The sequence below is a fragment of the Sturnira hondurensis genome, unplaced genomic scaffold (assembly GCF_014824575.4).
Source record: "Sturnira hondurensis isolate 20B ecotype Veracruz unplaced genomic scaffold, ASM1482457v3 Scaffold0003693, whole genome shotgun sequence".
Classification (NCBI taxonomy): domain Eukaryota; kingdom Metazoa; phylum Chordata; class Mammalia; order Chiroptera; family Phyllostomidae; genus Sturnira; species Sturnira hondurensis.
The window spans coordinates 285,927-309,616 of NW_028076324.1; positions in this window are offsets into that span (position 1 = coordinate 285,927).

Here is a 23,690-nt window from a genome sequence, read left to right on the forward strand (position 1 = left end):
TCTCCCCTCTCCCCTCTGGACCCTGTCAGCCTGTTCCGTATTTGAGTGTCTTTGGTCATATTTTGCTTCCTTGTTTGTTTTGTTGTTTAGATTCCTGTTAACAGTGATATCATATGGTATTTGTCTTTCACCACCTGGCTTATTTTGCTCAGCATAATGCTTTCCAGTTCCATCCATGTTGTTGCAAAGGGTAGAAGCTCCTTCTTCCTTTCTGCAGCATAGAATTCCATTGTGTAAATGTACCATAGCTTTTTGATCCAGTCATTTACCGATGGGCATCTAGGTTGCTTTCAACTCTTGGCTATTGTAAATTGTGCTGCTATGAACATTGGGGTGCATAGGTTCTTTTGGATTGGTGTTTCAGGGTTCTTAGGATATGCTCCTAACAGTGGAATTGCTGGGTCAAAAGGCACGTCCATTTTTAGTTTTCTTAGAAAATTCCATACTGCTTTCTACAATCCCACCAACAGTGAACTAGGGTCCCCTTTTCCCCACAACCTCTCCAGCACTTGTTGTTTGTTTCTTTGTTTATGGTGTTAAGCGGTATCTCATTGTGGTTTTAATTTGCATCTCTCTGATGGCTAGCAATATCGAGCATCTTTTCATGTGTCTCTGGATCCTCTGTATGTCCTCCTTGGTGAAGTGTCTGTTCAAGTCCTCTGCCCATTTTTTAATTGGGTTGCTCGTCTTCTTTGATTGGAGTCGAGTGAGTTCTTTGTATATTTTGGAGATTAAACCTTTGTCTGAGGTATCATTGGCAAATATGTTTTCCCAAGCTGTTGCTTCTCTTTTTATCTTGAAACTGTTTTCCTTAGCCATGCAGAAGCTTTTTATCTTGATGAGATCCCATTTGTTCATTCTTTCCTTTATATCCCTTGCTCTAGGGGACGTATCAGTAAAAATGTTGCTACATGGAATATCTGAGATTTTCCTGCCAATGCTCTCCTCTAGGCCTTTAATGGTGTCGTGGCTTATATTTAGTCTTTTATCCACTTTGAATTTATTTTGGTGTATGGTGTAAGTTGGTGCTCGAGTTTCATTTTTTTTTGCATGTAGCTATCCAATTCTCCCAACACCATTTGTTGAAGAGGCTATCTTTACTCCATTTTATGTTACTGCTTCCTTTGTCGAATATTAATTTACTGTAGAGATTTGGGTTTATTTCTGGGCTCTCTGTCAAAACACACATTGTTTGCAGATGACATGATAGTGTACGTGGAAAATCCTATAGCCTCTACCAAAAAACTGCCCGAACTAATAAATGAATTTGTATATTGATTTTTATATCCTCCAACTTTATAGAATTCATTTATTTCCAACAGATTTTTGTTGGATTTTTTAGGGTTTTCTATTTGCAAATAGAGATAGCTTTATTTCATTTCTGACTTGGATGCCTTTTGTTTCTCTTTCTGGCCTAATTGCTCTGGTGAGGAATTTCAATACTGTAGATATGGACACAGGGAGATGCCCATACTGAAGTTAATTCAGTGTATCAAGTGAATTAAGATTTTATGAGTTGTTGGCTTTAAAAAATGCTTATATATCATGGGAATTCTTTTAAAGAATTCAGATGAAATTGGTTAACTGGGGTTAATTTGTGAGGGCTGGAAAAGGGGCCAAGAGGGAGAGGAGAATAATTTTATTATCTGAAATATTTTGTTATATATCTTTATTTTATAATGCACATAGAAAAGAGTAAATAGTGACAAAACAAAGTGGCCTATAAAACTATGCAGTGTTTTATTTTGGGACACATTAATATAAAAAATTAGATTATTTAAATCCAGAAATCTTTATTTAGCCAATTTTTATGTTCTACTCAACTAGGTAACATGAATGGATAGTAAAAGCACTGAGCTGGGAGTCATAAAATTCTCTAAACTAATCTGTTCAAATTTATTGGTTGTAAAAAAAAATTCTTGGCAATACACTTTGTGAGCATAATTATACAGTGAATATAGGAGAAGTATAAGTGGTTCCACTTATACTTATACTTACTTATAAGTAAGTAAGTATACTTACTTATACTTACCACTTATACTTACTTATAATATTTATAACATACAGACTATTCCTTTTTTAGATGATACAATTTTATAAAACAGGTTATCACAAGGCAAGCAAAAATGCCTAATTTCCTTTCCCTTGAAAGGAAATTCATTTTCCACATCATTATAATAATTTTTTTTGAAATCAGTACGATTGCACTTACACCGTGTGCTCACGATTGCGTGCAGTCAGGACCTCTACTATTCTGCCGTTGGAGGTCCCATTTCCACAGGCCTGTGGAACTGCGCCCTACACAACATTAGTTTGTTAACGTTTAACTTGTATAAATTGCTGTTTTCTTTAGTAGTGAAAAAGAACTCAGTTACTTTGCTGATTGCTTCTAATATCACTTTCCCACAAATCTCATAAATGTAAATGTGAGGTCTGTGCTGCCCTCGTCCATAGTTCAGCTTTATTTTTAAAGCCATATGTTAAAAAATGTGCTCAATAATTTAATAGAAAATTATATATCTTAATTTATTGATACTGGAAAAAGTAAAGGACATTATAAATCACTTACTGTGCATCCATTAGGAAGAATAGAGGCTATTTTACAGGTCAGATCAAATATTGATAATATTATCACCTAAAATAATGGCCTAGGTAATAAATTATGGATTTTATAAATCAATGGCTTAAGCATATTCTATAGATTTTCTTGGTCAATAGGAAATGATTTGTATAAATATTTGAATTTAATTTAGTGTTCTATATTTGTACCGTAATGAAAAACATCCCAATAAATTATGATTTCCTGTAAACAATTATATACTGATTTCACAATTATTTATTGAAACAATAATTCTTGAAGTAGTATAATAGTAATGTCTGATGTATTGTTAAAAACAATGTTATTTTACTCTTATTTAATATTGACTTGGGGGCAACTGTAACATCTATGAATTTAAAATTTAATTGACATTAAAAATTATGCAGTTAAGGAAATTTATAATATTGTTCAAATGCTATATACAGTATTGTGCATCAATTGGACTGCTATAAAACCCATCTGCAAAAAAATTTAAGTATTTAAAAGTTGATCAAATAGAGGATACTAATATCATTTATTAAACTCTTCCTCATCCTTATAAGACTTAGTTTTTTCATTGCTTTTCAGGGAGAGAGAGAAACATTAATTGGTTGACTCTTGTAGGCTTCCCCACTGGGGATCAAACCTGCAATCTAGGTATGTGCCCTGACAGAGAATTGAACCCATAATCTTTTGGTGTACGGGAAGATGCCCCAACCAACATAGCTGTACTGGCCTGGGTCATATACTTAATTCTATATATAATAGACAAAGGTTAGTAAAATTATAAAAGCTATAGTGTAATTGTTCTTATAATAATAGAAATATAAAACTTATTTTTCTCTAATGCCTGAAATAAATTGTTCAGTGATCTATTTATTGGGATATACTTTAATCACATATCAACTTTCATCTGATTATTGAATGCCTGCTTAAAACTTTTAACATGTGGGTATCTATAACAACTCTAAACATTACAAGTGTTTTCTTTGTAAATATTTCTTTTATAAGAAAGCACTCAGTTTAGGGTTCATTTTTTCCTTTCTCTGGTCTATTTTTATTTTGTAATTTATTATAATATTTTTAGAAATCATCATACTTTTTTCCAACTCAGTTTTGTGGAATATTTTCACCATAGTACTTAGACACTATTTAACATTGCAAAATGCATTACAACTTTTCAAACTTAAATGAATAGTGCTTTTATTTTCTTTAAAGTCCTCAAAAAGACTTTAGAATTATAGAATAGTTCTAATGGTTTAAAAAGAGTTAAGTACTTTATTTATTGAATAGCTAACAAATTTAGCAGCTAACAAATTCAGGAACTTCTAACTGTGAAATGATATTAATAATTGATTAAATGTAATCTAGTCATCTAAGAAAGAAAGCTAAGAACATGCCACATATCAATTTTTGAATTCTCATTTGTAGTTTGGTTTTTTTAAAAATCACTGTTCCTTGTTTTTTAAATCTAATTTTTAAGATCTTTTCTCAGAATAGTAAGATTAATAGAAAAGTTTTCTCTGTGTTCAACTTAGAATTTCCCTAGCTTATTCTCATCTAATTATCTTGAGCTCTTTTGTATTCATTAATCAATCTGAGCTCTTTCAAAGATTTGTTGAATGAGTAGAAAATGCGATCCTCAGTGTTACAAACCTGCTTTCCCATAAAGCCATCCGTGAATGGAACCCTGGTTAATTCAAATGTATAAAAACATAGCTGAATTGCAGAAGTGCTTAATGTTTATTAATTTATTTTTAAGTCAAGAATACATTAAAATAATGGCATGTGCTAAATTCTAGCTAGTGAATTGCCTTGGGAATGTATTGTGAACAAATGTCAAACTCCAGAGAAATTGTGCCTTTGTAAAGCACATGGAGATTGATAAATAAGTGCAATTACATGAATGCTAAAAGTTTAAAAAGTTTAAAATTATGTGTGTTAGAATCAGACATCTTGGATTGAATTCATAGCTCCAATATTTGGAGACTCTTAATCAAGGGTAGATTCCTAATCTCTTTAATCTTTGTCTTCCTCATATGAAAAAACATTTAACCTTAGAGAACTACTACAAATAATGACATACGATACTTAGCATATAAAGGAGTGCTTTCATTATTTGACAAATATTTGTTGGATGCTCCTCCTCACTATAAAGATACAGAGGAGCAGAATAGACACAATTGCTCATTAAAATTTGTTCATATTAAAATTTTACTATAGATACAGGATAATTTTGCAAGTGAGTGCAATGTAACCTTTAAGAATCAGATAATTGCTATATGATTTAATACATTCTAGGCCATAGGAGCTTAATTCTTAAGGCTTATGAAAGTATTAAAATTAAATATAAATTAAACTTATTTCTGTAGATGTATAATTTTAAAGAAACATAAAATAGAATCTACTATTTTGAGTTTTGGGTCTATTTTATTACCAACATTGACTTCTTCTAGGTAGACTTTATCATCTGATATAAATTTAGGTTAAAACTGCCAATGATATTTTGTACCTACATATATAAAATATCCATTTAGAATAATATAAATTTTAGCAAAAAGGTTTTTTCTCTTGTTTATTGATAAGGATCATAAGTATACAAAACCTCTATGCTTTTTGTGTGCTTTAACTTATTTAACAATTCCAACAACTAAATGTAAGATTACTGGTATTAGCTTGGTTTTAAAGATGATACATGGAGATATTCAAGTTTCAGAAACAGGCAATATGCTCTTATATAGACTGATTTTTTTTTAACTTCTTACATTTACTTTGGAACTATTTATATAAAACAGCCACATTAATAACACACACACCTGTCTTTAAGTGCAACCTGACAAAAAATTAACTTTTCTTTAAATGACAAATTTAAGATTTAATGTAGCTCTTATTTGGAAAGGCCATCACTTGTATTCATTTTACATAAATTCTAAAAACAAGCCCTGGCTGGTGTAGCTCAGTGGACTGAGCGCGGGCCTGCGAACCAGATGATCGCGGTTCGATTCCCAGTCAGGGCACATGCCTGGGTTGCAGGCCAGTTTCTGGCAGGGGCCAGTTCCCAGCAGGGGGTGCACGAGAAGCAACCATACATTGATGTTTCTCTTCCTCTCTCCTTCCCTTCCCCTCTAAAGATAAATAAATAAAATATTTTTTAAAAAATTCTAAAAACAATCAGCTAATTATAACAATGCTATCATCTCTAAGCAAGTACTTAAAAAGATACCTAAATTTGCAATGCTTTCATCTATCCTCCTTTGTGAAAAGCTTTGCCACAAGACTGAGACTGTTTGACTCAGTTGAAAACACTATGAAAATATTTTCAGTAGCATTAGAAAAAATATTTATATATTAAATTAAGAAATGCTTGTATACACTGACATAGTATTTTGTGGAGGAAACCAGACTGTATTATAAATTCCATATACACACATATGTATGTTATAGGTGTAAGCTGTAAACATCTTAAAATATCACTTAAGAGCTCTGTGTGTATTGCCCTTAAGTTTATAACTTAAGACACACACACAGAAAAGCAATTTATGAAAACACCTATGAGTGGGTCAAATATATTGTCAACTAATATAAAAGGAATTTGAAGAAATAAAGATGAAATAAAACATTACAGAAAACTTGAGTTCATCTTCTCTTAAAGCTAGGGGAGAATTTGAAAATAATTATACTTATGCTGTGGAACAATTTTTTCAAAAACCCTTGGAAGCAAGTAAAAGCAAAACAGCTGTCCCAGAATGAAAAGGGCAGAATGATGTACTAGAGAATAACATTCTCACAGTGAGATATATGAGCAGATTTCTCAGCCGTATGTCATATAAGGAAAACAAGAAGCATGTTTTAATGTGATATTAGTAATTTGGATGCAGGAGGTATAGTCCTTGTGTAGTGCATGCAGTTAAAATATTCTCTTTCATGAGTGTCAAACTGATTTTAATGTCTGAAGCTTCCATGTGGCTAAGATTAACTGATGCATCTGGGCAATTCAGCAAATTACCAGTGCAGAGACTTTTTCTACAGCTGAGAGACTAAGACTCATTTTCAATATTATAATACTTAACCTAAATACATTTATTTTTTAAATCTCTAACTTCTAAATCCTAAAAGTAAGAGAAGTTACATCATTATATTTCCCTGGAGTTACAGATAACATAGGGTAATGATTTGGGACCTGATTAAAATTGTGGGTTTTATTAAACGAAACATTGATTAAGTAAGCCACAGAAGCTTAGATGTTTAAGGCATACTTTAATTGGTAAATTTTGTGAATATAACACTGCTTTATTTTACAGTACATTTTGAAGTCTACAGTTTTTGTTCAGAGAGACAGCATTCTATAAAATTGCAATATTAGTTGCTATGATAAATAACTACTAGAATAAAACAGCATAAAAGAATGGCATAAATCATAAAAGAATCATTTAGCTTTGATATTCTATTGGCAATAATCAACAGCTTATTCAGGTTATTTCTGCCTTGTCCAAGTGAGTAATCAAGACTTAAATACATATCTGAGCTCATAAATCAAATCATACTATTGACATGTGGAGTGTCACTAACTATGATATTCATTGGGTGAGTTATGTGGCAATAGACTACAAATTATGGATTGCCTACTCTATCTCTTCTATTGTGTTAATAGGTTTATTTGCATTTTAATATTTAATTTTCACATGACAAAGTGTTTCCCCTGTAAGCCAATACTTCAAGCCAATACTTATTAAAGCTTATAGCCTCATGTAGTTAATAAGCCCTAGATTTGACATGGACCTACTAACTTGATTGCAATAACCTACTTTTAACTCTTAAATCATACCACTTTTCAATGGTGATGTTTTTTTCAAGAAAAACGTATCCAGAAGTGGTTGGAGCAGCCTGAGTGCTCCAATTAGAGCTTGTCATTTGATGTCTTTGTGGTACAGAACAGGCAATTTCTAACAAGTGATCTAATTTTTAAAAGTGGGCAGAGAATCTAAGTAAACACTTTTCTAAAGACGCACGATGGCCAACAAGTACATGAAAATATGCTTAACATCACTGATTATCAGGGAAATGCAAGTCAAAATCACAGTGATATATCACCTCATACCTATTTGAATGGGTTTTATCAAAAGATAAGAAATAAGTTTTGCTGAGAATGTGGACAAAAGGAAACCTTTGTGCACTGTTGGTAGAAATATGAATCAGTATAGTCACTATGGAAAATGATATGAAGGTGCCTCAAAAATTGGAAATCAAACTTTACCACCACATTGATGTAGCTATTCTGTTTCTGGGCCTTTCTCTGAACAAAACAAAACCTCAGACTCTAAAGATACATACACCCAATGTTCATTGCAGTGTTATTTAAAAGAGTCAAGGTGTGTAAACAACCTAAGTGTCCATCGATGAATGAATGGATAAAGAAAATGTGATATATATGTATATATGTATATATATGTATATATACACACACACAATGTAATAATATTCCATGGAAAAAATGAAATCTTGCCATTTGCAACAACATATATGGATCTTAAGGGCATAATGCTAAGTGAAATAAGTCAGACAGAAAAAGACAAATACCGTATGATATGAAGCTCGAAGATACAAGCAACAGATTGGGGACTTGGGTGGGCAAATTGGTGAAGGATATCAAAAGGTACAAACTTCCAGCTATAAAAAAGGCACGGCATATAATGTACCACAGGGTGACTATAGTTAATAATATTGTATTTCATACTATAAGATTTATTCTTAACAACTTTCAAAGTTCTCATTACAAGAAAAAGGAAATTGTGTAACTATGTATGGTGAAAGATGTTAACTAGATTTAGTTTGGTGATCATTTCTCAATATATAAAAATATTGAATCATTATGTTGCCTACCCAAAACTAAAATAATATCTGTCAATTATAACTCAGTATAAAAATAAACAAGTTAGAAACAATCTATTACCATAATTTTCAGAATTAACATGAAAGACAGTGAATGACAAAGTGAGATGGATGATAGACTATAAAAAGAAAAGAAAGAAGAAAATATATGTATTGGGTTAAATAGTGCTCCCCCCAATTCATCACTGCACAGAATCTCAGAATGTGACATTGTTTGGAAATATGGTCTCTGTAGTTGTAACAAGTTGATCAGAGGTAGATTTGGACAGGAGGAGGCCACATGAAGTCAGAGACAGGGAATGGAGTTATGTTGCTGTAAGGCAGGGTATGCTGGGAGGCACTCGGTAAGGATGGAGTCTTTCCTAGACTTTCAGAGGGAGCACAGCCCTGATGATTGCTTGATTTCAGACTTCTAAAACTGTGGAGGGATCATGTTCTGTTGTTTTAAGTTACTCAGTTTGTGGCGATTTGTTATGATAGACCTCAGAAACTAACACATCATTTTAATTATCTTATCCTGTACAATTAAGGGTTTGTTCTAGTATAATAGGTGTAAAAAATGAAATAATAAAAAGGTGCTGTTTTTGATGAAACCATAAAAACAGGATATTTTAAAGTGACCATATGAAGTTATGCCTACACACATACATATGGCTGTCAAAAAATCACAGCACGGTGCTTTTTGAAAGTTAACACTAATTTAACATACACAGCAACTGCAACTGCAATGTTGAAGCACAATAATTGCTAAGATGTTCCTTGGGTAACTCAATCTTACTTTCAGATGATAGAAAGAAAGAGATGGGTGGGAAAGGGATAGAGATTTGATACAATACAACCAACAAAATTAGTCTACTAAATGTATTTCTAAAGACATGTATTTATATTCATAAATATATATGTGTGTATAAATGATAGGCAAATAATCGTTTGGGACAAATTTGTTGATTGTGCAGGTTAGGGCTTGTTAAATCAACCATTCTTGTTGATTTTTAGTCAGCTTGTTTTGTCAGACATTGAATGAGGTATGGGTTAAAGGGTTCCTTTGTGAATGTAGATATTTTGAAGGTGTGGTATTAGATAAATACTCATTTCTATAAATTTGACTGCTTTATTTCTCTTTCTGTCTCGATTATTGGCTTATGGCATTTTTGGCTGACATGAAGACAGTTGATTTTGATAATGTTTTCCCCATGCTTTATTGAACTGTTTTCCTCTATCAAAAGCGTGTCTCACAGGAGCTTATTTGTTTTGACTAGCAGACATTGGTCCTGTCCAAATGTCCATGAGGCTTTGTCCTGCATTAAGGGGCTCTTGATATTTGGTCCTGGTTACTTGATCCTGTTCCAAATGTCCATGGAGACCTTGGTCTATAGTTGATATAAATCCTGCTCATCTACAGGATTCAAACCCTGACCCATTTGTCTCAACCCAGGAGCTGTTACCAGGTAGGCTACCCAGGCAAGGAGGGTTGTTGGTGTCAGTTCAGCTACAATGGTGGTATTGGACTAACAAAACAAGACAGTGTTTTTTATGTATTCATCCTGTCAACCCAAAGTAGAAATAAACATTTTGAGTTATTTGAACCTAGGGATTTTTTTTAAGCATGAACGATTTAGACAGATCCATGCCCTGTGTTGTTTGACATATTATTTAATCCAGCCCAATGTTTCTCTTATTTTCCCTGTTTTAGCTTGCTAATGATCTATTCCTTATTTTATTGGTTATTATAGAAATTACTTTTTCTAATAAAATTTTTATTTTTACCGACTACCCAGTTATGAAAGCATCTTTGAATACTGAACATTGATACCCTTCTTGTGCCCTTTGCATTACTGTTGCAATGCACTTTTTAAAAAGTTCAAAATTTTAAACATATTGCTGTTTAATTCAGTGAATATGTAATTAGTATGTATGTATTTATGTTTATATATTTATCACATACTATTTATATATATTAGCATTTTAACATCTTTCTTGTAACTTTATAGTATCAACTTTATGTGAGATTGTTTTAGTGTCAAACTAATTGTTTGGCACTAAAACTACCATTTAGTGCTAAAATACTTGGAGATTAATGCTTTCATTTTCTGATTTTTCTACAAAGCATATTTATTTTTTATGTGCATATTTGAAAGATTTTCACTGGTATAAAAACCTAGGTTGAAACTTATTTTATTTTAGCAATTTTTAATATGTCATTCTGTTATGGTCAGTTTGGTCCTTACTGAGAAATCCTTTGAAGGTAATTATTTTTTTCCTGTGGCTGATTTTATATGTTAATAAAAATGTTCAAAAGTTATAACATGATGAACCCAGGTGTGAATAAATAACATCCAGCTTGAAAAAGTCATGACAGTTGCAAAAACCAAAAGCTTGGGTTAGTGCTGGTTTCATTGAGGCCATCTAGAAGAATACAGTTTAAAAAGAGAACAAGTAGTGTAGAAATTATAGTAATGATATAAACTTTCTTTTCCAAATGTTGTATAAGAGTTTTAGATAAGAAGTAGTAGAGGATGTTAAGGATTAGGTTCCACTTATTTCACCTATAAATTTTAATTACAACAAAAAAAAAGCAAAATATAACCAGAGACATGGAAATAAAGGACAAACTGATAATAAGCAGAGGGGAAGTGGGAGGTGATAATGTGGGGAAAAGGCGGAAAGGTTTTCAAGGGAAGTGTATAAAGGATGCATGGATGAAGCCAAAGGTAGGCAGGATCAATGTTTGGGAGGTGGGGAAATGGAGACCACTGTACTTGAAAAATAAAAAAAAATTTAAAAACATTATTACAACTTGGAAGGTAATAAAACAATAGGTGCACAGGGAAAGGTGGTACATATAATCTTTCACTACCTTATTTTTAATAAAAGTATTGATCTGAATGCAATGAAAACCTCTACTTTCTTTTCTGCCAACATATTTTTTAAGTAGATAAATCCCAGTTATAGCTGTTTTGTTGTTCAGTGTTTAAAGTAGGCAAGTTTGCAGTATATTTTTAAGGTAGAATATCTAACACATGAGGAATTAGACGTAGGGGGTGTCAAAGAGAGAAGAGTCATAGATTATACTGGTGTTTTCTGACTTGGCCAACTGTGTGGATAATGGTGCTAAAGAAAAAGGGGAAGAACACATTTGAGGTGGGAAGTAATGAATATATTTTGGATATGGTAATTTGTCAGGACATTATATATGTAAATGTAATTTTGGATATGAATCTATAATTCAAATGGATGTCCTTTCTCTGAGAAATAAGTGAAGTAATCTTCATATGATTAGTATTTTAAATAACTGAATTACTTGAGTACACCCAGGGTGGGGCATAGAGGAAAGAGCCTCAAGGCTAAGCATTCCCAAATTTAGAGATCAGAAAAATAATTCCAGCTCTCCAATTATTATGAAAGAAGAGACTCTCAAGGGCTCAAAGAAGAATGTATTTCAAGAACAAGTTGAACAACTTTGAAGAAATGTGTAAGATCACATTACAAAAGTGCCTGTTAAGAACTGGAGCCCTGGAGACCATAAAAACTTTCACAATAGGAATTCTGGCAAACTGGTGGGAGAGAAAAGCATGTACTGGGTTAGGAATAAAAGTGTGCTCATAGACACAACAGAATAGTGGTCACCAGATGGAAAAGGGGTCAAATATATGGCAACGGAAGGAAACTTCCTGTGTGGTGAGCATACCATGGGTCATATGGGTGTTGGGTTGTAATGTTGTACACCTGAAAATTATACAGTAACCCATGTTATGTCAATAAATTTCTTTTAAAAGAAGAAAAGTGTGCTTAAACTAAAAACTTTGGAAATGACTTTGAAAATACAGAGGGTGGAATATAGAACAATTTCATCAGGGGGGAGTATACATATCAGTAGAAAATGTGTTTGTAAGCTAATATTCTACTCTGGAGATTAAGAGACACTGACATTGGGAATGAAAATGTGTAATTTAAGGTATTAAGGTCTTTCAGCCAATAGTGCAAATGGGGAAACTTGCATTTGATGAGTAGATCAACATTCTTATTGTAATTAATTGAAACAGAAGACAGGTATAGTTGTACATTCAGTGATAGAAATAACAGAATTAGGATGTAAAGACTTCTGGATTGCTTAGGAAATAAAAAACAAGGGAAAATTTTCACGTGACTGAAATGGAGTTTCCAATCTGTGACTTTTGGAAAGAAATTGAGAATCAAGGATGTTAAAGTTAACACATAGGATACAGATTATATTTGAAGTTTTTATAGGTAAAATAAGCTTTGAAGGTAATGTACTTTCTGCTGCTGATGAGGTCCATGATGCTCTATGGTAATATGGTAACTGGAAGGGATGGAGCAAAAGCTCACTAGGGATCAAGGACCTTAGAGGCAAATGGGATGGATGTGCAAATCACATCTAAACTAAAGTCACTAAGAACAGAAGGGCTATTTATGATCAAATGCCAACGCTTTCCAGTATAATACTGCAAGGGACCCGGTAGTTTGTGGATGACCACAAAAATTTTTTAAAAAATGGAGAGAGGGTGGAATGTCAGATTCAGTCATGAACTTAACTGAATGAAGGGATTTTATAAGTGGAAGAAGACACATTGCTTGGAGACAGCATGGAACTGTGAGGACACTAACACCATCTGATGATCCCGATGGTGTGGCATCAGGTTAACGAAGTAGGTTCTACTTAAAAAAATATTACTTCTTTTCAAGTCAGGAAATGGAAATAAATTTTCCAGAAGATAGTGTTTTGGTCAAAGACAAAATTTCCTGGGGCATAGTGTTACAAGTTTGGAAGGAAGGTATAAGGGTGGGAATGAAATAGATCTTTAGAATGAGCTATTACAAATAATACATAATGCCTAGGAAAGTTAGATTTCTGGTGGAAATTAAGAGGTGAACATCATTAATAGCATTACAGTAAATCTGTATGCAGTAACTCCGATGGGCAATTATAAAGATACAGGGAACCAAACAGAGCAAGGGCCCTTGCTCTGACGGAGCCGCCATTCCAGTGGGCAGCGACAAAATACCATGATACAGGTGTGTGGTGATAGTGCCCTGGACAAAAATAAAGCAAGGTGAGGGATGTGGAGTATTAACACAGTGGTGGATATTATTTTACATTCTGTATTCAGGAAAAACTCCTCTGTTGAGGTGATACTGGAACAGTGCACTGTGTGTTGGCTTTGTGGTGGAAGGGAATGTAGACAATAGATCGGAGCTAAAATGAGAAGGACTTAGGGGTTGTTATAAAGTCTTTTACTTGGAGGGAGTGGGAAACCACTGCAGGATTTTGAGCTGAAAAAGAATCCTGTCAAAAGGCATTTTAGAAATGGTATCCTGGCTGTTTTTGGAGAACTGACAATAATTGGATCAAAGCAAAATCACAAAGATGGTTTGAAAATGTAATGAATTAATCTATACAAAAGCACATGATGACTTTGAACAGGATGACGGAATAGTTAGTGAGAAAGTTTTTTGATGTTGGCTCTATCTTCAAAATACATTGCTTGGTACTCTATTGCAAGTGAGATAGAAGAGAAAGAAAATAATCAAGTTAATGCCCATTAAGTGTATGTGAGCATGTTTTTCCTATTAAACAGGTAAAATGGAATCATTCTCTACTGAGATGAAGAAGCCAAAGAAGAGCAGGTTTGTGGGTTGGGAATAGGAGTTTGGTTTTGGACACTCCAGTGGACGTCCAGGAATGTGTTGAGGCGGTAAGTACAAACTGGAGTTATACTTTGAAAATAAATAGCACGCAGTAGAGTTTATGTCCATGAAACTGGTGGAGATCAGAGAGACATCTTTTATAGTCAAGGAGAAGAATTTAAAGAATAAAAACCTGGGAGACTCCATTATCTTAGTGCCTAGGAAATGAAGGAGAAACCAGAAAAGTGCTTGTAAGGAATGGCTAAAGTTGGAAGAAGAAGTGGTACAAAAAGATGTCAGGTCTTACTTTTCCTGTTTTCTATCATTCCTTCCATTACTGTCCTTTAATATTCTCAGCTAATTTTTTGTTTAAAAGTACACTATACGTAGTTTAAGTAGTCACTGAGATTCTAGTAATCACTGTCTCATTGAATATGGTTTGTACCTAAAACCGCTTTAAGAATTTCTCTAGTATGTATTAGTAAGGATAAAAAACTCAGCCCTTTGTAATTACTTACTCAGATTTTGGCATGGCCTTTCAAAGGATTGATTGTAGTTGCAATAAATGTGATGGATTTTGCACGGAGCAGAAACTTGGAGTTGGAGAACAATCTTTGAAGGATAAATATCACATGGCAACACTGCATACTTTTTAAATGATTGAAATAGAAAATAGTTTGCATTTATGAAGGAGAATTATTCTAACCCAGTATTTTTAAAAGAGAAAAAAATGCACACAATCTACCAAAAACATGAAACAGTTGATTAAGCACATAATTTTGAATTGCTGTTAAAAATTTCCAAAATGCCATTGAACTGGGAAACACTGTATTTGAAACAGTAAAGAGACTGATTCCTATAATTTTGCATCTTTATGACTTTTTTATTTTCTTTTCCTGGGGTCTAATTTAATAAAGATATAAGTTAATTTAAAAATTTTCTGATTTGTTCTTTATCTTCTCATTCATGAGGGAACATCTGACAAAGTTTAGTAAAATTTTGAAAACTAAATACATATTAATGAAGCTTTGTAATGGTAATGTAACTCTAGAAATATGGTTATTAGAAATCCTAACATCCCAGGATATTTAAGAGGCTTTTGGCTATGTTTTTAGTGTTAGAATATGTCAAAGCTAGAATGTTGCAAGGCTACTGAAATGATAATATGCTTTTATTCTAAAGTACTCCTGCTTAGAGGAATGTGAACTATATTGAAATTTCTGCTCAGATTTTATTTGAAAAAAGAATATCAACATGTTCCTATAACCATAGATGCTAATAATTTATAAAGTGAACAATTTGAATTTAGACACTTGTTTTCTTAATACTTGATTAAAATATTTTCAGATCACTTTATAAACTGATTATATTAATGCATTCATAAATATATATATGGTAATTTTGTTGAGGTCCATATTTATTCTTGTCATTTCTACTACAGCCTGGATGCATGTGTATTCTATATATATATGTACATCTATTCTAAAACATGCTAGATTTGCAAATAGAAGATCTTAAAAAGTTCTAGTTTCTGTCCTGGATTTTTGCATTGTCACTTTATTCTTGGGAATTTTCTGATCTGTAAATTAGAATTAGCATTAGAGGTACTCCCCTGCATATTCAAAATAGTGGTTATAAGAATGAAATTTGATCTCTAAAGCACTATTGAAATTATATGTAAATAATGTACATATATTAACATAAATTAATTCAGAGTGAAGGTCTAGAATATATTATCAGAATAACTCCTTAGTAGCTTCGTGAACATAAAACTTAAAAAAAACTATTGAATATCGAGCATTTACTGTGTGTAGAGCACTATAAAGGTTAGTAAAAATCCAGTGGAAAACAATTCTGATATCATCAAACTTACATTCTGGTGACATAGGACAGGTAGTGAGCAATGCACAGTATGTCGGAAGGTGATAGGTTGTGTGAAAAAAAGTTTGTAAAAGAGATAGAAAATGGTGTGCCTTGAGGGTTAAAATTTCAAATATGATGACCAGCATCACTGGGAAGATAATATTTGAACAGTGGCTTAAAAACTTGACAAAAAAAGCTATCAGATATATTTTGTTATATATATCAAAGCTATCATTGGGAGAAATACATTTCAGAAAAAGGAAAGCTCAATGCAAAAGTGTGTGATCATAGTGAAATCCTCAGGGAAATTCGAAAAATATTTATAACTTATCGGAAATGAAAATATATACAAAATTTTTGAGATACACCTAAGAATTTCTAGAAAGTAAAAATAACACTGAATGATTAAAGAGAAGAAATGTCTCAAATCACACCTTCTATTTAAAAAAAAACTAGAGAAAAATGACAAATTATACCCCAAACAAGCAGAATTAAAAATAATTTATATAAAAGAAGAAATCAATGACCTTGAAAACCCAACACAATAAGGAACTACCAGTAAAAGAAAAACCTGTTTTTGAGGTCAGTAAAATTGATCTCTCTCAAACCAGATAATGAAAAAAAAAAAGATGCAAATTAACATCATACAGGCTTCCTGGACTGAATAATGAATAAGTAGAAAATCTGAATACATCAATCAATAGTAAGGAAACTGAAATAGTAATAAAAAATATCCCAAAAAACAAAAGTCCAGAATCAGATGGCTTTACGGGTGAATCTACCAAACATTCAAATATTTAATACCTATTCTTCTCAATACTTCCGAAAAATTGAAGAGATCATACTTCTCAACTCATTTTATGAGGCTAATGTTACCCTGATACTCAAACCAGAGAACGACAACACACAAGGAAAGTTGTAGGCCAAAATCTTTAACAAAATGTTAGCAAACCAAATCTAACAATACATTTAAGGGTCATATGCCATGGTTGAGTGGGACTCACACCAGGCTTCCAAAAATGTTTCAGCATCTGCAAATCACTCAACCTGACAGAGCATGTTAACAAAATGAAGGGTAAGAATCATATGATCATTAGTAATAGATACAGAAAAAGCATTTGACAAAGTGCTTTTTTTCATCATTGACCTTTACGATAAAAATATCAATAAAGTGGGTGTAGAAATAAAGTACCTCAATAACATATATTACAAACCCACAGGTATCATTATTCTTAATAGTGAAAAACTTAAACCTTTTCCTCTAAGATCAGGAATAAAACAAGGATGACCACTCTAGCCAATTTTATTCAACATAGTATTGGATGTCCTAGTGAGATGTATCAGTCAAAGAAAAGAAATAAAGGCTTCCAAATTGGGAAGAAATAAGTAAAACTTTCATTATTTGTGGGTGATGTAATTATATATATATATATATATATATATATATATACACACATATGTGTGTGCATGTGTATGTATATATATATACACACACACACACATACATATATATATATATATATATATATATATATATATGACTCAACCCCCAAACCATTAGAGATGATAAATGAATACAATAAAGTTTCAGGGTACAAAATCAACATACAAAGTTCTCTTGTATTTCTATACATTCATAATCAGAAAAAGAAATAAAACTGTGCCCTTTATAGTCACAACAAAAAGACTAAAATGCCTATGAATAAATTTAACAAAGGAGGTGAAAGACATTGTTGAAATTGAAGAAGACAAATGGAAAGATATCCATGCTCATTGATTGAAAGAATTAACACTGCAAAATGTCCATAAAGCAATCTACAGATAAAATGCAACTCTGACCAGAATCCCAATGGTATTTTTCACAGAAGTAGGACAAATAAAATCCTTCATTTGTATGGAACAATAAAAGACACCCAAATAGCCCAAGCAAATCTGAGAAAAAGGTTAAAAATGGAGCCATCATTCTTTCTAATTTCAAACTATACTACAAAACTCCAGTAATCAAACAGTATAGTATTGGCAGAAAAACATACAAATCAGTGAACAGAATTGAAAGCACAGGCACAAATATATTTTTTATGTGACTAACTTAAACAGTTGTATATAATTTATATATGTATATGATTAATCTATAACAAAAGCATCATATAATAAAATTTCCTCAACAAATGATGTCAAGAATAACAGACAGCCATATTCAAAAGAATAAAACTAGAACACTATTATATACTATATACAAAAAATTCAAAGTAGATTAAAACTTGAATATAAGGCCTTGAAACCATAATGTACATGGAAGAAAACATAGCCACTAAGCTCTGGATATCTCCCTTTGTATTGTTTTGTGGACTTCCCTCCAGTGGCAAAGGAAACAAAAACAAAAATAAAAAAATGGGACAGCATTAAACTTAAAAGCTTCTACACTGTAAAGAAAACCATCAATAAAATTAAAATGCAGCTCATTGTTCTAAAAGTAGAACAAGATATTTTCACAAGATACTTTCAATAAGGGGTTAATATCCAAAGAATATAAAAAAAACTATATAACTGAACAACAAATACTTTTATTAAAAACCCAATAGAGGATGTGAATAGACAATTTTCTTAGGAAGGCATGCAGATGGCCAGCAAGCACATGAAAAGATTTCAACATCACTAATTATTAGGGAAATGCAAATCAAAACCATAGTGAGATATTACCTTCCATTTATTAGAAAGGCTGTTATCAAGAAGATAAGAAATAAGTGTTACAGAAGATGTGGTGAAAATGGAACCCTTACACACTGTTGGTGTGACTATAAATTGGCACAACCACCTTGGAAAACAGTATGGAGATACCTTAAAAATATAAGAATAAAACTAACATTACTTAGCAATGATTTTTCTTGATACTTACCTTAGGAATATGAAAACACTAATTTGAAAAGATATAAGAACCTCCATGTTCATTGCAGCAATTTTTACTAGCCAAGAAATAAAATAGCCTGTCTACACAAACACACAATAGAATATTACTCAATTAAAAATATGAAATATTATCATTTGCAACAGCGAGATCTATTTTAATATGATCTAGAGGATATCATATTAAGTAAATAAGTCAGAGGGAAAGTGACAAAAGTCTTATGATTTCACCAATACTTGGCATATTATACAAAAAGAAAGAAAGAAACAAACAAAAAACCCAAACTCACAGATACATGTAACAGATTGGTGGTCACCAGAGAAGTGTGGTGGCAGGGAGGGTAAAATAGGTAAAAAGGGTCGCTTGATAGTGACAGATGGAAACTGGAGTGTTGGCAGTGAGCATGCTATAGTGTGTGCAGAAACTGACTTACAGTGTTGTATGCCTGAAACATATACCACACTATTAACCGATGTGACCTCAATAAAAAGACAAGAGATAAATGCTGGTGTGGCCATGCAGAAAAGGGAACCCTTGTGCATGGATGGTGGGAGAGTAAATTGGTACAGCCACCTTGGAAAACAGTATTAAGGACCCTTAAAATTAAAATATATAACCACCATATCAAATAACTCCACCTCTGGAATATACCCAAAGGAAAAAAACCCCACAAACTCAAAAAGATATCTGCACCCCCATGCTTATAATACCGTTATTTATAATAGTCAAGACATGGAATCCACCTAAGTACCTATCAATGAATAAAGTTTTATATACAATAAAATATTGAGCCATAAATAAGAAGGAAATCCTATTACTTTTGACAATGTGGATGGATCTGGAAGGCATTAAGTTAAGTAAAATGAGTCAGAAGATGACAAATATTGTATGACCTCATTTATCTGTGGAATCTTAAAAATATTAACAGGAAAAAAAGAGATCAGACTCATGGTTACCTGGCACAGTAGACAGGGGTGAAGGGCAATTGGAGGAAGGTGGTCAAAAGTGCAAACTTCCACTTGCAATACAAATAAACACTAGGAAAGTAATGTACAATGCGATGGCTGTAACACTGCTCTTTGATCCACAGTAGTCTCCCCTTGCCCACGTGGGAAACCTCCCAGGATCCCCAGTGGATGCCTGAAGCTGTGGATGGTACCAAACCCTATGTATATACTGTTTTGTCCTACACATACCTACGACAACGTTTAATCTACGAATTAGACACCCATAGAAGATTAACTTAGAATACAACAATTACAACAATATACTCTGATAAAAGTTATGTAAATGTGGTCTCAGCAAACTAGATTCAATTTCTCTTACCTTCTTCACAGTTGCACAGATAGACTTGTTTTTATTACAGACCTTGGTACCCTCAGCATGCAGATTTTATTCTTTCCTTAAAAAGTTGAACACTTTAACCTTTTCACTTAAAGGAGACACTTCATAGCTTCTCTCTTTGGCATATCTGAGTTGCCAGCACCACTACCATTGTGCTTTGGGGCCATTATCTAGAAATATAACACTTCCATGAACGGAAACAATGGGATAACATGACAATGAACCTGATAACCAAGGCAACTATGAAGTCACTACCAACAAGGTAATACATGCTGGACAAAGGGGGTGCTCCATGTCCCCAGGGGGTGGAATGGGATAGCGTGAGGTTTTATCACACTAACTGCTACTACAGACTGTGGGTTGACCATGGGTAACTGAAACCACCCATGGAAAGCAAAACTATGGAAAAGGAGACACTGTTATATAGGAAAGTTATTAAGAGAGTAAATTCTCATGAATAAGTATGAAGGACACATGGACAATAACTAAGACGGGGGGCAGAGATGGGAGGGGGGTGGGGAGCACTGGGGGGGGTGCAGGGCTGGGAATACATGAAAGAAAACTGTACTTGAACAAAAGTTAAATTTAAAAAAAGCTTAAAAAATAAATTCTGAGAGTTATCACAGGAAAAAACTTTTTTTATGTTTATTGTACCTATATGACACAATGGTTGTTAGCTGAACCTATTGTGCTAATCGTTTCACAATACAGTCGACCCTTGAACAGCATGGGCTTGAACTGGATATAGTTGGTTCTCCATATTCCAGGGTTTTGCATCTGCAGATTTATCCAGCCCTGGATCAAAACACTGGTTTTCATCTGAGGCTGGGAATCTGTGGACACAGGGGGCCCACTATATGTGTTTTCAAAGTCATTCAGTATAAGGCACCAACAGGGGCATCCAACTTTTTGGCATGTCTGGGCCACACTTTAATACATAAACACTAACAGAAACTGATGAACGACAACCAAAAAGATTGAAGTAAATTAATGATTTTGTGTTGGGCTGCAATCGTAGCCAATCCTGGACCACGGGTGGCCCCTGGGCCATAGGTCAGGCACCCCTGGTAGAGCGTCTGTGGATTTGGTGTCTGCAGGTTGTCTTAGAACCAATGACTGGAGCTTTAGATAGTCAAAGGTGAACAGGTAAAGGGACTAAGAGGAAATCCCCCCAAAACAGTATGGTGATTAACACCAGGAAAGGGTGTGGAGGGAGGTGTGAGAGGGTAGAGGGATATACATGGTGAATGAAGGAGACTTGACTTGGGGGGTGAACACACAGTGTCGTATACAGGTGATGTATTATAGAATTGTATGCCTGAAACCTGTATAATTTTGTTAACCAATGTCACCCCAATATATGCCTGAAAACTATATAATTTTGTTAACTAATGTCACCCCAATACATTCAATGTTAGGAAATGTTTTCCTAAAAATTATATATGCTTTGTAATAGATATATTAACACTACAATGTGTACCATTGTATTTGTCATTGCAGGTGGCCTCTAGGATCTGACGACTGTCTTCCTCAAGAAACTTTGAAGTTGCAACCACAAAGAAATGAACCCCACTAATAACCTGGAAGCCTGTCTTTCCCCATTTGAGCTCCATTTTGGCTGCAGCCCTGCTGATACCTGAGTTGCAGCCCCGTGAGGACCTGAAACAGGAACCGGTGAGGCCCTGTGTCCAAACTTTTGACCTACAGAGACTAGGAGATAAGAAATATGTGGTAGTTTAAACCACTAAATTTGTGGTGATTTGTTATGTATGAATAGAAAGATAATATACTCTTTGTTCTCAGTTTCTTCAAATGGGACATGAAGAATATATTTAGCTCACAGCAATGTTTAAAAATTAAATACATGTTCATTTGTATATTGTATATTTCGAAGTTGTTTTATTTTTCTATATCTGAATTTAATTTTTTTCTGAGTTCTCATTCCTTTAGGAATGTAAATTCAGTTCATTCCTCATTTTTTTCTGGAGTACTGGCTTTGCATCTAATTTCAGGTAAAGGTAGCTAAATAATCACAAAGACCTTGGTCTTGCAGGAGGCTATCTGGGTTGAGATCAAGGCATCCAATGTGCCTTGCCTGTGGGGAAAAAATGGGGTTTTGCAAAAGCATCTTTTGAAAAATGGATTTGGAAATTAACTTTCTTTCTGAACAAATGTAACCTGGTGCTTTCTTTTGCAATCTTTTCAGTAATAATGTTGCTTTATCTGTTTTTCCTGGAGAAGTACATTTCTGAATGATGTCTATGTAATTTTGGACTGTACATTTATAGAGATACATTTTAAAAACTTTATCCCAGAAGTCACTGCTTTTCGCTTTCTCAGGAAAAAGAAATCAAATGGTTTACCTGAAGGTTCACAGTGTTTTGTTAGAAAATTGCACACAGTGCTGATCCTTTATTCTACTAGTGGATAAAACTTCTTAATGATCAATGCATTAGAGACCACTGGTCCAATAAAATCCATTTGTCAGATATACACACTTCTTTCGCTTCTGTTTTAAAAACTGTAACTCTCTTACTTTAAGTTACCCCAGCAAAACTAATTCATGCTGTAAATTTTTATTAATATCTTATTGATTTTTAAATTTGTCATTCTTAGTTAAGCGTATGTTGCACTATCGTTATTTATTTTTATAAATTTGCGTTCAATGCAATGATAATTAACAATGAAAAATACACTTAATCTCACATTGAAAATGTGTGAAATATATCTAAACAACACATTTAATCGCTATATTTTTTTCTCTGAAACTACTAGTTAGTAGTCTGTAGAAAACCATCTGTGCTCTTTGGGCCATTCTTGAAGAAAGGTACGTATGGGAAACAATGTAAAACATGGTGTGTGTATGGGACGAGGTAATATATTGACACATGAAAAATATATTTCTAATACCCCCTCTCCTTATCACCCATTAAAACATTACAATCAAGCCTAAGTTTTCTAGGGTATAGGGTTTCCTTATTGCCAGAGGAATTATCTCATCTCTTCAAATTTCCAGAGCCTATTTATAGAAAATCTTCATTCAGCTGATGAGTATCTTAGCACCATTAAAAGCAGCAAGAAAAGTTGTGATCTTCCTGTCATGAAGGAGCAGCTGTGAAGGTCAAATCTCTGGCCGAAAAGATGCCAGGAGTTGGCAGAGAACACAGGACAAGACTAATAGTTTCTCGTAGCAAAAGCAGCAATGACAGTAATGGCCATTACCATGCACTAAGGCCTCTTCCCACTTCCAGAGCCAATATAAATCCCCTGGAACCCTGTCCTATTTCACCATAAGTGGGCAAGGAGCCCTGAGATTGGCCTAAGCCAGATGGGTCAGTAGTCACGATGAGTAGATGGGTGCTGACATTAGATGGAACTCCACTGAGAAATTTTAAAACATGTGTATTTCTTGCCTATAAGTTCAGTGAGACACATTCTTATCAGCTTATATGTCACATACATGAA